Source organism: Oryzias latipes, chromosome 13, assembly GCF_053564925.1.
Source record: "Oryzias latipes strain Hd-rR chromosome 13, Olatipes_Hd-rR_3.1".
Lineage (NCBI taxonomy): Eukaryota > Metazoa > Chordata > Actinopteri > Beloniformes > Adrianichthyidae > Oryzias > Oryzias latipes.
In genome coordinates this window covers 8,886,187-8,892,984 of record NC_136249.1, presented here as the reverse complement: position 1 = coordinate 8,892,984, position 6,798 = coordinate 8,886,187, and positions in this window count along the sequence as shown.

The window sequence follows — 6,798 nt, the reverse complement described above, 5'->3', positions numbered from 1 at the left end:
TTAAATGTGACATTTAACAAGTCCTTACATGGAAATATGTCATTCATTGTTTTTAAATGGACCTCTTTCACTTTTGGAGGTAGGGGAAACAAAAGAAAACATGATCTAATGTGAGATGTATGTTTAGTCAGAGCACACCTGTACAGTCTGAACACACCTGTACAAACCACATGCCTCATATGTGTACAGCTGCAGTGCAGCACACAGAACAGTATCCATCAACAGCAAGTGTAACAAAAGCCAAGAAAATAAATCAAAATAAATGCATGAATAAAATAATCAGGTACCAGCGACATTAGTAATTAAGAAAAAATCAGAAAGGACAATTAACCTCATAAAAAGGTTGAAGATCGTTAGACTCGTTGAGTAGTCATTTCCTGTTTATCAGTCTTAGCTAATTTGCATAATACAGCAGGCACACGGACTGATTGTTTGATACATGTTTTATGAACCAAACAGCTACTATTCCCTCCTGGGGTACAAGTACAGAGACCAACATGGGGAGAGAGACCTGCCATGCTGTTGGTGTAGAAACATTGATTCTGAAAAAAAGTTAAAGTTAAATATGCTAAGGTCCTTTTTAGTAGGGATCTCCTGATCCGTTCATGTGATTGGAAATTTGAGCCTGATCACGTTGTTTCAGAGTCGATTGGTATCAGATGTTGTGTCCCTATCAGGGATTGGATATTTGTATTTTCATTATTTTGCTCGGCGATCAGCAAATTTCTCTTGTAAAAGTGATGTATGGTTAGCATCCTTTTTAAATGTGAGTATGTGCACTATCATCAGGTAGCAGCAGAGCTATGTGAAGACCTAACGCCACATTAACACTGGGCATGTGTTGCTCTTTTAAGAATGCACTAAGCAGGATTTCATGTATGTCCATTCAGCCCACAATACAGTTGTTTTCAATGTATTTTTTACACATTTGTTCCCTTGTTGTATACTTGGACTCTGTTCAATAAAGTTGGGAAAAAAAGAAAAAAGATAAAGCCACATATGTGACTACCAAATCTGAGTCCCTTATTGTCGAAGTTCAGCTGGTTGACATTCAAGCAGTCAAATTGGTCAAAGTTCAGCTGGTTGACATTCAAGCAGTCAAACTGGTCAAAGTTCAGCTGGTTGACATTCAAACAGTCAAAAGTTCAACTGGTTGAACTTTCAGCGTACATTGAGTAAACACCCTGTTTCTGCATAGAACCCGAAAACAGACTTGAAAACTTGTGTAGCAATGCCTAAAGGTGAGAGTTTTTAATAGGCTTCTAATGATCATTTCATAATTATTACCATGGTGAAGTAATGGTTAGGCAATGCCTATGTGGTTTTTACAGCAACTATAAAGGGTTAGGTCAGGCTAAAATGTTAAATAAAACCTTACTTACCTTTTGCTTCTAAACTCTGAACGAACAACCTCAGTAAACGATTCCGTCAGACATTATTAAAACTTTAAATGTATACTAACTAACGTGCTGTTGATGCATACATTACAGTGAGCAACTGCATAGGAAAACTTTATCATTGTTTTGCTCTGCATTAATTACTGTTGAATAATACTGTGTTAAATAAATAACGTATACTTATGCAGCGCTTTTCTACCTACAAGGCCCAAACAGTCACAGTCCCATTCCCCCAATTCACACACTGGTGGCGGCTCCGCTGCCGAACACTGGGCACCAACCTTCCACCAGAGGCAGGGTGGGGTTCAGTGTCTTGCCCAAGGACACTTCAACTCATAGGCGTGCAAGGCGGGAATCTAACCTGCAATATTACGATCATGGGTCAACCGCCCTACCGCTGCACCACAGCCGCCCCCATAAGGCACTTAACATGTTATTTAATAGATAAATAAATAATAGATAAGTAAGGAATAATAGCAGACTTAGGGTGTGTCCTAATTCGAGGGCCGCGGCCTTCAATGGCCGGGTCCTTCGTCGAGCCGGTGGGCCGGATGCTAACGTCTGTGAATTTGGACGAGTCTAGCCTTTAGATAATTCCAGCCGTTACCTCGACGACTGACCTGTCGCGTAGTGACGTGTCGCGTGAGTCAGAGAGGAGTAGTGAACCGGGCATGGAGCTCCATATTTTCTTGGCTTTTTTGATCCAACCTTTTATCTTGGAGGAGTTGAATCATGTGTATCCCGGTCGAAGGCACATGTTGTATTTCCAGCTGAGACATAACAGGTACTACGATGGAGTTTTAGGGCCAGTTTACAAACAATATTTTTTTTTTATTACGACTTTTAAGTTGTAAATTTACGAGAAAAAAAGTCATAACTGTAAAATTATGAGAATAAAGTCATAAATTTAAGAGAAAAAAGTCATAAATTTAAAAGAAAAAACCCCAAAGTTGTCTGTTTATCGTAGCTTAGCTTGAAGATGAAAGAGGTGGAGCATTTTGTGAAGCTTTATTTCTGGAAAGGTTTCAAAAACAAAGAAATTCTGAAACTTTTGGTGACTCAAAGCCGGCTTTCCAGGGTTTGGTGTCAGTAAAGCGGAGTTTCAAATATAAAATAAGGAGCTCAGAGACACTTTTGGGTGAAGAGGACCACTACTTTGTTCTGCCCTTTCATTCACAAACCCAGAAGTCCATTTGTCACTGAACATCATGAACCTGTCATGTGCAGAAGACCAAAGCTGAAGGTAAACATGGTTACATACGCCCCCTCCTTCTGATGAAATGTCCTGTTTCAACATAAAATGAAATAAAATGAAAATGGTCTGTTATATTAGCATAAGAACGTCAAATGTGTGGCTCCTCAGACAGAAGCGTCGCATAGACTTAGAGATTTTGTCTTTGGAGGAAGAAAGGATTGAAGTGGACAGCTGCAGGGATACCGACGTCTTCATCAACGGCTGCAGAGATACTGTAAGCCACCCATCAATAAATAAAACATTAATAAATCATAAGTCAAACAAATGAGCTTCCAAACGTTTGAAATGTTATCAATAAACATTCAGCTCACCTGTTCAATAATTTAGTCAGTCTGCTCTGCTGCTGCATGGCGTTCACCTGCTGCTCTGTGTATGATCACTTCCACTTTAATTTACTAGAAAATAAAGAAACTTTAAATGTCATGATTTTACTTTTCTTTTTTTTTTGTAAAGGAAGCCGCATCCCAAAACTCTGAGCTGACCACCCTGCAGATGTTCCAATCACCAACCAGAAAGTTCCAGCCCTGGGTCTCAGTTGCAGAGCTCCCTCTATGTTGACCAACTTTGTAAATAGTTTGAAAGAAAAGCGTTAAAGTGAATTCATGACAGTTGCTGTTTTAGATTTATTCCTTTATTACAATTCAGAAAACCTCAAATGTTTTTAACATATCAAATATTAACTTCATTGATTCATTTTTCCCCAGAAAAAATTGAGTTATTGGTTTATTTCATTTGTTGAACATTTTGTCCAAAAGACTAAAAAGTCGGTCAAATGTCTCCCTCCTTCTCTGTAGCCTCATGTCCTCCCTGATTAGATCTAGAAGCTCATTACTGTCCAATATCTGAAATTAACGCACGCCATGGCAGCCTGAACCATCCACGTGAAGCGAGGGACGCAACCGCAACAGAAAATAATTCTGTGGCAACTGCAACTGTCCGTGGCAACAGAAAATAACTCTGTTGTACCCGCTTATACCATGGTCACTTACAAAATAAATAAATATCCAATCAGTTTTTAGTCCTTAATTCTTGTCATTTGTTTGATTTAGATGGTGCGGCGTCTTGTCATGTTACCGTGACAACGCGTCGACAAAGGAAGGCGACATACATATATGCTGATCATCACCATGGATTACATAAAGCATCAGTTCAGAGAGAAAGTTCTCCTCTTACCGCTTGTTTTTGTCCAGATGATGAAGCTAAAGTTTGTTTCAGAGAAGCCAGAGCAGTGATACAGAAAATTTAAACTGTGTGACCGGAAGTTCATTTTTAGGTGTGCGTTATCACTTTTTAATGCACACCCAGCAGCCAATCAGAATTGAGTATTCATCCAGACCATAATAAATCGTTTTTAGAGGGACCCTTAATTACAAGGTGTTACCAACAATTTCCTACAGGAAAGGATTAATGAACAAAATACAATTAAATAATCTTTTTGCCTTGAAGGCTAATCTGAGCCTGAATTTACCGTTCATTTAACATAACACAGAGAATTGCCTGAACCGGCCAAGACGGAGCTGATCATTGAAAGTAGTTGAATTATTGCTTGTGGGTAGCACTGCTTTTAATGCACTATCAGCAGATTTTATCAGCGTTTTCTTTCATACATAAACATACATGGTACGATATGCAGTGACACGTGTTGTCCGACTTAAAGATCAGTTGTGACGGCAGCCAATATCACTGGTACTTTACAGATAAGGGGCGATAGGAGACAGTGGTGGCACAAAACAGCATACATCTGCACTCTGCTATCATCAAGGCTGAGTGTAGGTGTAGAAAAAACAGACCCAGAAATACACACAAAAAAATCTCAGTAAAGTTTTTCCCAGTGTGCATGTGTGAGAATATTGACCAAAAGCAATAAATCTGTTGGAGTACAGTTTTCTTTGTGCACTGTAAATGAATTACCATTTGAATGCTTCACAGAAAGACTAAAGTCCACGTTTCACAAGTGTACTTTGGTCTGCTTGGTTATTTAATGACCGATGTGCAGGAAAAGACCAGATGGGGCTAAAACAGTATCATCTAAGTCAGGGGGTGTCAAACTCATTTTCACCGAGGGCCACATCAGCATAGTGGTTGTCCTCAAAGGGCCAGATAGAACTTATACATGTAACTAAATGTAATGAAAAATAAATGTAACTACTTCTTAATGTTAAATAACTCGTCATTTATTTATTAGAGCTTTTCAAAGTGACATTTACAGTTGCAGAGAAAACACATGTTTGCTCTTTACTCTAGCATAAATCCTTTTAAATTTTCTCGGTTATTAAAACCCACGATCAAACTGTCCAAAGAAAAATAACATAAAACTGAGCTGCAAAGAACATGTATTACCACGTGTTACATTTGACAAAAAGGGGCTGCACACAGCTTTGCATCCAACTGATGGTTTGATGACAACAGGTACTCTGCATACACACAAAAGACCTGCAAACATTGAATAATTACAACAGCAGCTACACATAAAGAATATGTAATCAACTAAAGAAAAATTGTATTTTAAGAAATTAAAAACTTTTATGCTCTTGCGGGCCACATAAAATAACATGGGGGGCCACATTTGGCCCCCGGGCCTTGAGTTTGACACATGTGATCTAAGTAATGCTCTGCAGTGTCAGCACAAAATCTAAAGGGCAACTCTGCATGGAGAAAAGAACGATTTCTTGTTTTTTTACAAGCCATTCTCGGCACTACTATTTTTTCTGTCTTTTTTTCTGACAAGCCCCTGTCTTATGGAATAAACTCCCAGCTAATGTAAGAGAGGCCGACTCAGTTTCTACATTCAAGTTAGACTGAAAACATTCCTCTTTGGACAGGATTATTATCAGACTAGTTAGTATTTAGAGATTATTTAACTTAATGTTAATTTGTTTAAATTAAACTTAATAATAACTATTTCTTTTAAAAGGCTGCTAGAAGTTGAAGCTGGGGTAACTATGGTGCACTGGGGTTCTGTCCTCTTTCCTTTTCTACTTCTACGCTTCCTCTCCTCTATCATAATTCATCATTTAGTTCTCCATGCCTCTGTCTGGTACAGTGCGATTCATGTATTGTCCCTCTTTTCCTCTCCCCTCCTGGGGAGTGGGAGTGCTTCCAGACTCCAGTTGGTTCATCCGTGCTCCAGTTCCTGACCGAGTACCTCGCCTTTGCTCCCGCTCCTACACCTGGCTGTGGATCCTGCCTCTGGCTCATCTCTGGCTCGTCACTGCTCTGTACCTGACCGAGTACCTCGTCTCTGCTCCTGCTCCTACACCTGGCTGTGGTTCCTGTCTCCGGCTCGACTCGCGCCTTTGACTGTCCCCACAACCACGGCTAGATGAAGCTCGTCTGCTGGACTTTAAATATGTAGTTGTAGACTTAAATAAGTTAATTCTTCTCTAAGAGTTCTGGTAAATCGCCTGTCCGTCCTGGGGGAGGATCCCTCCTTCATGTGCGCACCCCTGAGGTTTCTTCGTTTTTCCGGAATCCGTTTTTTTAGGAGTTTTTCCTTACCGCGAAGGGGGGTCTAAGGGCAGGGATGCCAGTATAGCATAGTCAGTTTGTTAGTTCATTTTAGTATTTTCCTATTGAACTCTTTGTATTCGTGATCCTTTTAAGTTCATGTTTTACTTCGAAGCCCATCGAGACGACTGTTGTTGTGATTTTGGGCTATACAAATAAATGTGAATTGAATTGAATTGAATTGTGTGCTGGAACTACATGCTGTAGCTGTAAACGCAATCAATAGAAGCCTCATTCTACATTTGTCATGCTTTGGTGATGTAATTTATGTAATAAAATGTTTTTGTCATGTTAATAAACAATATAGGGGCAACGTGCAGTTGTGGAGTTTTGGTCTTCTTAAAGAACATTAAAGTCAGATTTAGGTTTCAGTAGATTTGACATTTTTAAATGAGATATAAGAAGGAACACATAATGGCCAAAGACCAAAGGAAAAACCAAACATTTAGGTCTTCTTTTGGACTGACACCCTCTTATGGGTTTAACTTTGCCTTCTGCAAACATAGATATGTCATAAATCCTTACTGAAATTTTACTTAAATATTACAAATAAGGTGCATTATAAATTTCAGTTCCAGTGTGAGACTTTTCATGGACGCCTGTCAGACACTACTGAGGATAAAATAAACTAACCTTATC